The 12195-nt window shown below is 40.3% G+C and overlaps 1 pseudogene; it reads right to left on the bottom strand.

The window, feature by feature from the left end:
• Window positions 1–10931: 10931 nt before the first annotated feature.
• Window positions 10932–11003, bottom strand: LOC122025922 (annotated as a pseudogene).
• Between the last annotated feature and the right edge of the window lie 1192 nt (window positions 11004–12195).

The raw sequence follows: 12195 nt of genomic DNA, 5'->3' as shown, positions 1-12195 counted from the left end.
TTATACTTCCTCATACTGATATTCGGGCGCATAAATCCCAGTCTGAGGCTGATAATAATAACTCTGACTCCAATCTCCAAAATACGGATAATATGGATCCATGGTCAAAAGAATTTCTTGTTCTTACACTGAAACACTAGCATATAAAATTAGAAGACTCAGGAACATATAAAATCAACACATGGATATATAATCATGAAAGCAATCAAACAACAATCCTAAAAACACCGATTTCCCCGACAACGACGCCAAAATTTGATATACAAGTCTGTCACACTCATAAATCAAATTAACAATGTATAATTCCATGAACCCCTTATCTACATAATCATGTTGTAGTAACGAGCCCAGGATCGAACCTCGAGGAACTAACGGTAGGATGTAATTTTAGGATCATATTTTATTCCTATTTTTGGGGTTTTTAACATGAAAATGGGGGTTTGAACATGAATCTAAGTCTAACAAAAGTGAAGCACAACAATAAAAAAATTAATCTAAAGCAAGAGTGAAACCTAACTAGGTGCCAATGATCAAACCATAACGCATTGTCACCCTACGTCATAATTAAACCATCAACACACTTAAACTAAATATGAAATGATGATACACAATTAAATATGATCTAAAGCAAGATGTAAAGCCTAACTTAGAACTTAAACACTAAACAACTAACCAAACATCAAATAAGACTTAAACTAAGCTTCAATGAAATTATAACTACTAAACATGATAAGGAAATGCTAAATTGTAGTGATAAGAACATAACAAAAACCAAAATAAATCTGTTCAAATTACAAAAAAAAATAGTAATAAAAGGAAATAAACCCTAACCAATCCATTCTCACAACCAATCTATCAAGCTTCACTCTCTTGCCGTCACACAAGAATGTCAAAGTCGAGAACACCTAACTCTAGACCTCAACGGAGAAGCTCTACAGCGTATCAGCTCGAGGAATACTCAACAGTGCTGACGAACCACCTCTGGCAAGCTAGAACACAACCCTAAACCTAATAATGGATGAAAATATGGAAATCTTCAAACCTTGGCCTCTGAATCTGGAATGGAAGTTACGGATTGTGGATTGTGGTCGGATGTAGCTCAGTAACGCCGGAGGACCACCGCCGAACGTTTCTGATGGGAATCGGAGCTCAGATTTGGAGGAACACCTCCAAATCTGACGAAAATAGAGACTTTTCGAGATGAGAATTCCGCCGGAGAGAACACCCTTCAATGGCTCCAGAAGATCGGGATGGACTGCCGTGAAGCTCTACAATGAAGTTGAAGCTCGAGAGGTTGATTGGAGAAGGAATTGGGGCCGAAATCTGGAAGAAGTCGTGCGTCGGGATGAAGCTACACGCTATGGAGGATCGACAACCAGAGCTACTGTAGCTTCTAGGTTTAAATCAGATCTGAGATCTGGACAGACGGCTGGGATGATTTTAAGCTAAATCAATGGTGAAAGTAGCCTAAAATCCGATCCGAATGTATTGATCTTGATCTAGGGTCTGGATCTACTTTCCCTTAGGTTGGATCGACCAGATCTTCACTGAATGGTTCAAATCTGCCCAATATTTGATGAATGGTCTAGATTAATTCGGGCTTGATCAATGGCTGTATGAACTCAGATCTGGATCAAAACCTCTGGATCTTCATCTACAGCTGTGATATCCTCCTCATTAGGTTGGATGGGCTAGATCGTCAATGGATGACTCAGATCTGCTTGATTGTAGATGAACGGTCCAAATAACTCCAAGGTTTGATCGTCTCGTTTAAACTCCGATTCGAGCCCAATTTTGGTTCGAATAGATCCAAATCCAAGATCCTTTGATGCCTACAAAATAAGAATCAAATCTTAGCATCAAATAACACAAAAATAAGATAATTTGCAATTAAGTCTAAGAATACACACAATGCACAAAGTGTGATGTAACCATGATTTAAACCTATGAAATCAACATCAACCAATGCATATATGAATCAATATAATATAGTAAAATCATGGTTATCAAGGTGACTAATGGTTTGATGAAATATTGGATTTATGGATCCATTGTTTAGTTGAATTCATTTGTTGGGTTGTTAGTTTATATCTTGTTTGGATAATCAAAGCATGTTATCCAGAATGGTTACATGGATCCATTAAGGAGTTGATAATGATGAGTAAAATCTAATTCAATCAATGGATGTGGGTGAATTGATGTTTAATTGAGGATCATATTCTATTTGTAGTTACCCTAGATAGGTTTAAAGATTTGATTTAGCTATTTAATTTATATGTAATCAACTAAATCTATACGTCATGGATTTACAGGACTTTGATTTGAGACGAGTGTCTCAACGTGGAGATAGTTCAGGACGATTTACATTTAAGACGGGTACCTTTGACTTATCTCTTTTTATATTATCATTATGATATGCGTCCTATTTTATAGCTAGTAGTAATGGATGTGTTTAACTACCATTGGTATGTCACTACTTGATACCTATAGCATGCCTTTGTTTGTTATTATCTATTATGCATTTAGACTTATATTCTTTTGTTCTTGCCATGTGCACTTATGATCATATAAGTAGTGACATATATTGTCGTACTGTGCACAGGACTAGTTACTAGTCATACCTGACATGTGTACCTAGTTTCATTATACTTAGATTTTTGTTAGATTTCTTTATCTTTTTGGTATATATTATGGAGGAGTCAGGATTTACATGTTGTAGTATCATGCACCATCTTGCATAATTACATCCTGAGCGATTGTCGGTCCTATTGTTGTTGAACACATCGCCAGTTACATGATCTGCACACACAACCACTCATGGGTTAGTGGTACATTAGGCAGGGTGTGCGCAGTTTGCTCTATCAGGGCTCTGTTGGTCCGACATGGGTAGCGATGACTGCAGCGTGTAGCGGGCAGGGATCCCTCCCCTTGACCATGATACAGGGAGATGAGAGATTAGGCTCCCCTACTACGTTTGGGGTAGGAGGATAGGTGTACTCTGACAGCATCCTGTCCACTCGATCACTCAGGAGTAGTGATGGCAGAGTGCACGGTTGTTATAGCCCTACCCACTCGGTCTCACTATCGCGTGTGAGATGGCTGACTAGCGTCAAGGGTGACCATGTCATATTTACATCATATGCATGGATTGCATTTATTGTTTGTGGTTGCTGCATTTTGTATGTTGCATTTTTGTGGATGCATATGATTGACATGCATACAGGAGACATTTTGTGTCTGGTTTGATGGCGCTTATATCCGGATAGGAGGTCCTAGTGAGTACAGTTTCTTCATCATTTTCAGTTCACATTTCCTATTATTGTTCAGGAAACTGTACTGCATGATTATCACTGGTAGTTCTATTTTACTATGTATGTTCGCTAGATACCCACTGAGTTGTTGAACTCACTACCCCTTATTTTTCCTGTTGTTTTTAGGTTAGCACATAGATATGTCGTGTCGCTTAGAGTATCATGTTTGCCAGTCTGACATCACATTAAAAGATGGTTTACCTCATGATGTGCGTAGATATTATGATCATTTATACATGTTTTAACGCACATTCACATGCTTTATTTGTATATATTCTTTGCACGATCATCTCTCTTATCGTTTATTCAATATTTATTACTCTTTTGTTGGAGATCTGCTCTTTGTTTGATTTTTTATTGACAGGGACAACTTTTGGAGTGAAAACGACGATTGTCGATGCACCCGAGCAAAGCAGAGCACGACCGTGCAACCTCGTACGATTGTGTGGCCATTCCAAATAGAGAGCAGAGCACGACCGTGCACCCTTACACGACCGTGCACCCTTGCATGGCTGTGTGGCCATTCCCTGAGAGAGAGTAGAGCACGGCCGTGCAAACTTACACGGTCGTGCCTCACAACCAGCAGCTAAGATCCACACGGCCATGCAATGCAGCCTGAGCCAAAGCAAGACACGACCGTGCAGATATGGCACGACCGTGCCACTTTACCCGAAGAGAAGAAGAGCTTGGCCATGCAGATTATTGGTCTCCGCAAGTGTACGAAAATATCGCAAGTAATATAAAAGATTATCGTATCCAGAGGGACTGAAATAAGCACTAAGAATGTCTCAAAGTGAATTAGCTAGACAACAAATCAATGGATTAACAAAGTCAAAGTGTAACTATGAAAAGTAAACAAAAGAATGAAAGAATAGGCAACAAGAATAGAGGCAATGATAAGGGATATTCTAGGAGTTTTGGTTTCTTTGTAAGGTCTTTAATGTAAATGATCTACCAAATCTTATCTCTCAATTGTCCACCATTTGTAGAAGGTTGCCGGTTCTCTCTTGCAATAGACAACCGACCTAGGACTGAAATACATCTAAATGCGATCGATTAGGAATGAACCCTATGTTGTCCTTACACGGGCTTGCACCTTTCACGTGCTTCCCTCGAAAAATCAACATAGAAATCACTACTTCTCAACATCATCAAGATATAAGGATTAATGCTTACAATCTATCCTACCCTCTTGAAATACCTAATTTTCCTTTCAAGATCCTCCCTCAAACATCCTTACACGGGCATGTTCCTGTCACGAAGATCCCTCGTAAAATCTAATGAGGAATTACCTCTACAAGATCCACAAGATATCCAAACATTTAATCAAGCATGCTAATTAGGCACAATCACAACATTCCACACAAGATCAAATAGATATAAAACAGGACAAAATCATAGAAATGAGGAATTGGCATATCCACAAGAGTTTTACATCAAGAATTCCTTACAAATACTCCCTCCATCCTAGAACAAGATATCTACTCCATAAATTGAAGAAAGAATCCGAAAGAAACCAAGATTACAAGCATTTCAAATCCCTCAAATCCAAGAAAGGAGAGAAAGAAAACTTATCTATGGAGAAGAATGGTCTTCGGATCTAATCCTTCGATCTTAGAGTCGAATCGGTGAAGATCTTCCCTTAGCTCGCCTAGAAATCCACCCAAGAATGGAAGGAATCACCCAAATCTTCCTTTCTCCCAAAGGGGAGAAGATCCCCTTTCAAATCTTGAAGGAGGACTTATATAGAAGAGGGGTTTGGGTGCTACATTGCTCCGAGGCACGACCGTGTGAGGTTCACACAGCCTGCTCCACTCTCTTCTCTGCTAATCTCACACGGCCGTGTGAGGTACACAACCGTGGCTTGCCTCTATCAACGCTCCCCTTGCACGGCCGTGTAGATCCACACGGCCTGCACTGCCTTCACCTATGGAAACCTGGCACGGTCGTGTGGTGCACACAACCAACACTCTCCTGTTCTCTAGAAACCTCACACGGCCGTGTAGCGCATACGACCGAGACTTCTCCTATCTCTGGAAAACTGACATGACTGTGTGGTGTACACGGCCCAGGCTTCCTTAGGCTTCAAAACTTGGCACAGCCGTGTGAGGTTCACACGACCATGCCATCTTCCTTCTCTAGTGCAACTACACGGCCTCTCATCCTTACACGGCCTGGCCAACCCCCCATGGCAGGGCCGTGTAGGGTTCAAGTGTCATGGCTTCCTCCATCGCTTTGCTTGCAGATTTGGTTAAGATACCGTAAAATTAAAATAATAAATATTATTGGACCAAAAATCTTATTGGATTTTTTTTTAAAATTTTTAGAAATTTTTCGAGATTTAAACGGGGTCAGTATGACTCATTTTGAGGGGATGAATTCGGGGTACAACGGAGCCTGTATGGGATACCCATTTAAATGGGAGTTGATTTAGGATTTATCTTAAGGTTTAATTAACTTAAACCTAGGTTTTATTTTCAAATTTCTCGAATTCCTTCTCATTTTGCCCCGATCCTTTCATTTCCTTCCCTCACGTCTCTGCTTGATGTCGCCGACATCGATCTCTCCTGACCATGCCATGCCGCCCGACGCCGCTGAGCGCCGCCCATCGCCGATGTAGCCCTAGCAACGTTCTTCTCCCCAGATCGTTGCCCTGGTGCGAGCATATCTTTGGCCAGAAGTGGGAGAATCCGAGCCCTAACTCTGATTTTTCGCTGGCGACCATCGAGCTTGATGCCGATAGCGGTGAGGTCGATCTCTCTGTCTCACATTTAATTCATGCCCTAATATTGCTCACCTTCCATACCTCACGATCTTGATCTTGTCCTGTGCGATGCTCGGCTCAACGACATCATTATCGATCGGTGATCTAGGGCACCCGATCGGATAGGGGTCTTGGAGAGAAGGATGATCACCAGAACATTGTTCTTTGTGGATTTGAGGAGGAGTGCCTACATCTTCTATTCCACCGGTGACATAGGTTGCTGCTTAGCTGCCAGAAGTGGGTTCTCCATATGAATCAGATCTATTGGTACTAAATTGGGGTAAGGTATGATTTATATCATATTTGTAGCGATCTGGTTTCTATTTTTGAAAGATTGTGAGTAGTTACTTGACAGGTTCATGTAGTTTTGATCATCCTTTCCAGTAGCAGGATCCTGTTTTGGCAGTGAAGTCCTTCGGCTATGTTTTACCAGCTGCCACTTTGGAGTTTGGTAAGTGGTTTGATGTTTAGATGTGATTTGGGTTTGTATTGGGTTGGACTTTGTGGATATGGTGATTGGTTGATATGGATTGTTATGTGATCATTCATTGGATCATTGGATTGATTGTTGGTTGGGTTATCAGATGTGGTGGTTTGGTTAGTTATTGATGATGATGTTAGGTTGTTGTGGATTTATGATAGAGATTTGATTTTGTGATAGGTTATTGTGGGTTGATATCATTATGAGATGAATTGATATTAGAGAGATGGATTTGTTATTGGATTAAAGGATGTGTTAATTTGGGGGATTAGTCAGATATCAGATTTGATTGGAGTGAACCTATTGGGTTAGGGATGTTATTTAGCTATTTAATTCATATGAATTTAGCTAAATAAAATATAAACATATTGATTGCTGTAGGACTTGGATTCAGGACAAGTGTCTCGACGCGGGATTACTTGGCACGATCTACATTTTAAGGCGGGTATTTCTTCCTTTGACTCTATGTAGATTTTCTTTGAGCTTGGTGCATGGTTGTTATTTGACGGATTAGCTTACTTTATCTTTTATCGTGTTTGGTTGCTATTTTTCCTTCTTGTTACTTTTGCTTGAGCTTAGAGATGATCTATTTAATTCATATATTGTCTCAACACTTGATATCTACTCTGTTGTGATTACACGTGTAGAGTATGTCTTGTAAGGATTGTCGGGTTGTTGGAATTACCATGCTGATTGTGCATATGTTGTGGATTGTACATAGGTGGGTATGTGTTATAGGAGTCATCATGTTGATCGTACATTTGCATGTTGTATGTACACACATATTTGGTATGTACTTTTGAAGGAGTTGTGCGATTGTATGTTTGAGGTATATACACATGTCTGTTGTGTTTCTACTGGAGGTTTCATGTTGATTATACAGGTGTAGTTGTGTACATGTGTTTGGTGGGATATGCGGAGATATCATTGCGATTATATTCATATTGTGGGGTACTCATGTGGTTTGGAGATTGCATGGATTATGATGGTGTTCGTATCATGATTATATATATATATATATATATATATATATATATATATATATATATATATATATATATATATCATGTTCAACATTCATTGCATACTAACGATTATCGTCTCCCTTGTGGTTGAGGGTTGTCAGTCTTTTATAATTGTCCATTCGGCCACTATTGGAGAGTGGTAGCTTGGAGCTAGTTCTGTCGCGCTTACTCAGCCGCTCAGTGTTCTGTCAGCCTTGACCACTCTGGAGTAGTGAGTCTTGAGGGTACAGTAGTCAGAGGGCTAGAGATGTGAGTGGTCAGGGACCCTTAGCTATGTAGTTAGATAACTACTTAGCTGACCGTCCGCTTCGGCCGCCTATAGCGGTGCATGTACTGGAGGCTAGTACGGTTTGTCAAGGACCCAAGCCTCTCGGCCATATAGGGGTCGTGGTGTCTAGAGAGGTGGCGAGGGTGACCATGGAGCATGCATACGCATTTTGCATATGATGCGCGGTGCATCTTTGGAGATATATTTACATACATGCCTAGTAGATACTAGATGCATGTGATTGTGGTTGTTGCACTTGTTTGAGATATGCTTGTTGCATATGTTTGTCATGCTGCATATATGTCATTTATTTTACATGTATATGTAGTTGTATTTATATTGCACAGGTGTCATGAGTGGGTTTATTGTAGATCCGGTGAGTTTACTGATCATTGTACCATGTGTCATCTCCAGATTATGTATGTGGTTATCATCTTGTCAGTTGTGGTATGTGCAGTTTTGTATGTCAGTTATGAGCATTATATCATGTGAGATAGACTGGTACTGGTAGTTGTGTTTATTGGATATGTTAGTATGATCATGTTCTTTATTCTCTGCTGAGACTGTATACTTTTGATCTCCATGTTTATTTATAGACCATGAACTATCCTGTCTATTACCCGCTGAGTTACCTATACTCACCATCACATTTGTACCTTTATGTTTTCAGGTAACAGGTAGATGGTTGGTGTGTCTCTTGGAGTATCCTGTCTGTCGGGTCCTATGTCACATCCGAAGACCGTTTCGGGTTTTGTATATGTTTTATTTGTATTTGGTATTTGTTGTATATGGTGTGTTGTTGTATTTGTTGTTGTGGTTGTTGTATAAAGCCTAGCCAGCTAGCAGTGTGTTGATTGTGTTGTATTGGGCTTTCCGTTATCGTTTTTCCGCTGTGTTTTTAGTACAGCCGTGTGGATTGCTTTGTATATAACTGCTTGGTTGTGATTGTTTCATTCCAGCCAAGTGGGCTGTGATTATAACTGCGTGGTTGTGTACATATTCCAGCCGTATGTGGCTGATGTATATTTTGTATATATTTATGTTTCAAATTGTCACCGGTACAGGGGAGGTGTTGCCAAAAATTTTCGGTAGGGACTCCTTTGGGGGCGTGACATTTGGCCTTGAACACGTATCTTTCACCAGATTCGACTCCTGCGTACAAAAAATGCACAAAAGCAGATCTCCGAACAAAGAGAGTAAATATGCTAAAAAGGAAAGCTGAAAGTGCGAAAATGCATAGATCAAACATGCTCAAAGTATGTGAATGTGCGTCAAAACATGCTAATAAGTGTATACAATCTACACACATCATGGATCTCGGACGGCCGTGGCACGGGCCGTGCGACGCCCATGCCCTAGCCTATATAAAGGCTTTTAACTCTTCTCCTGAGGGGGGAGGAGGCGAGCCGTCAGAAGAGATTTACCTTGGTGTTGTTCCACGCTATCCCGGACTTCCTTCAATGATCCGAGATCACCTTCATCATCGCATCAACTCCAGAAGCAAAGGATTGGATTCGAAGATCACTCGACGTTATTGGATAAGCATCTTTTCTCTTTCTCTCTTCTTGTTTGAGGATTATATGCTTACTTATATTATGTCTTTGGATTTTTCTCCTGCGTCTATGGAGTAGATCCCTTGTTCTAGGATCAGGGAGTAGTTGTTCATAGGGTTTGATGTAAGACTCATGTTTATGCCTTTACTCATTGGATGATTTCGCTTGCCTTGTTTCTATTTGATATGCATGAGACTTGTTGCTGAGATTACCTTGTCAGATTAGTTGATTGTGTAGGAATTGCTAATTTCGTAAAGAGAGAATCTTAGATCGTATACCCGAGGGGTCCTAGTGACAGGGGTAACTCGTTCACAGACATCTAGGATACCCCCTTTAAAGGAGAGGCAACTTCTCCACAAGGAAGTAAGAGACCAAACCAAACCCCTATCTCTATCCTTAATGATACTGATTAGATTTGCATTCTTGTGATCTACCGAGGCGCCCTAGTGACAGGGGTTAACCGTAATAGGATTTCACAGGGATTTTCTCTGTTTAGTGCTTAAGGATAGTAGCTTTAACTTTCGGCGAATGCATGTTGATTGACAATGAGGAAAAGATAGAGAATGATACATCAGGTTCCACCACAACGGAACAGAACTCCTAGAACTCTTCCCAAGACAAGTTAACCTTTCTCTCTTTTGCTAGTTCTCACATCTACTTCCCCATTTTCTTTCTTCTTAGGAAATAGATAACTTACAACCATCGGTAGTTTAGCTAATTCTACGTGAACAATCGCTAGTGCTTATAACCAGTTCTCGTGGGATCGATAATCTTTTATTACTGACAATGTATCCGTGCACTTGTGGAAATGTAACAAGTTTTTGGCGCAATTACCGGGGACTACGTCTATAACATTAGTTAAAATCATATTAGATTAGACTAGATTTTGTTTTTCTTTATTTCACTTTACTTTCTGCATTTTTATTAAAACGCTAAAAAAACATTAAAAAAGGAAAAAAAAATTAATTCTTTATTTTACACTTAGATTATTCAATATCTTGTTCTCGCATGCGAAGAGCTAATCTTTCAGGAGAACTTCTGTCGTTCGATCCAGAAATTGATAGAACTTTCCTGAGGAGAAGAAACTTGCAGAAACTCCAAGCAGAACAAGAAACTTCCGAAATGGCTGACAAACATTTGAAGGATTACGCAGCACCTTATGCACAAGGGCTTCGGTCTAGCATCACTCGACCACCAATTGAATCCAACAATTTTGAAATCAAGCCTGCAGTAATCCACATGGTTCGGCAAAATCAATTTCGAGGAGGACCGCACGATGATCCAAATCATCACTTGGAGCTTTTCTATGAGATCTGCAGTACTATGAAAGTAAATGAGGTCCCTCCAGAAATAGTAAGGTTACTTATTTTTGGATTTCCCCTGAAAGACAGAGCCAAGTAGTGGCTTAATTCTCTACCAGCAAATAACATAACATCTTGGGATTAGTGTGAGCAGAAATTTTTGGACAAATTTTACCCGTCGAGTAAAACTGCACACATGAGGAATTAAATTGCAAGCTTCAAATAGATAGACTCAGAATCGCTATTCGAAGCATGAGACAGATTCAAGAGTATACTGAGATAGTGCCCCCATCATGGCCTCGAGAAGTGGTTGGTGCTACACACGTTCTATAATGGAATCAACTATCACACGAAGGTGTCCCTCGATTCTACAGCAGGAGGGGTGTTAATGAACAAGAGCCTTGATGAAGCTGAAGAGATCATAGAAAATGTGGCACAAAATCACCATTAGTGGGCAACTGAAAGATCTGGAGGTTCTTTCTCTGGGAATCCAATAAGGGCATCAAGAAAATTCGACGTAGATGTAGTCACGCTCATGTCTGCAAAGCCAGATGCTCTGACCAAGAAGCTTGAGATCATGGGGAAGAACATAGCCAATGCAATAGTGTGTGTTTGCAAAACTTGTGAAAGTTCGGATCATGCTCAAGATACTTGCCCCCTAGGACTAATCCAAGCACAAATAAAGCAACTTGAGCAATGCGATGCGATAGTCAGTTATAACCAAAAGTAAAATAATCCCTACTCCAACACATACAACCCTGGGTGGAGGAACCACCCAAATTTTTATTACCGGGGCAATCAAGATCAAGGACCAGCAAAATAAAGTTACCAACCTGGCAACAAAGCTACCCACCAGGACAATAGACTTATCAACAACAACAACCTTCACAACTGTCCATAATCGAAAAGATGCTTGAAGAAGCTCTCTTGGAGCAAAAAGAGATGATGAATGAAATCAAGCAATTGAATCAAAGATTAGAATATTCAAAAAAGCATCAAAAGATTAGAATCAAAGACAGCCAAATCGCCCAGATAGCCCAGTCCTTTTCAAGAGCACCAGGAGCATTTCTTAGAAAGCCCGACATAAACCTGGTAGAACATTGCAACCGCATTGAGCTGAGGAGAGAACGGACTTTGGGATACCCCCAAATGACTGCTCAGAAAGGAATTGACTCAGAAGAAGAGACCTCTCCTCTCATGCCTAATTTGGTCCAGAACAAGGATAGGGAGGAGATCACCAAGAAGTTTGAAGGGACTCTCCCACTTCCCCCATAAAGTCAGACAATTTCTTTCCCCCAGAAACTAATTACATCCCAAAAGGATGAAGAGTTCCATCGATTCCTTAAGAAGATTAAATAAATCTGCATTGAAGTACCTCTGATAGACGCACTGCACCAAATGCCGAAGTTTGCCAATTTTTTTAAAGGTATTCTATCTAACAGAAGATAGAAGGGCGACTTCGAGACTGTAACATTGGTAGAGAAGTGCAGCT

Source organism: Zingiber officinale, chromosome 9B (genome assembly GCF_018446385.1).
Source record: "Zingiber officinale cultivar Zhangliang chromosome 9B, Zo_v1.1, whole genome shotgun sequence".
Taxonomy (NCBI): domain Eukaryota; kingdom Viridiplantae; phylum Streptophyta; class Magnoliopsida; order Zingiberales; family Zingiberaceae; genus Zingiber; species Zingiber officinale.
The sequence above is the reverse complement of the archived record's forward strand: the minus strand, read 5'-3'. Positions and strand labels throughout refer to the sequence as shown.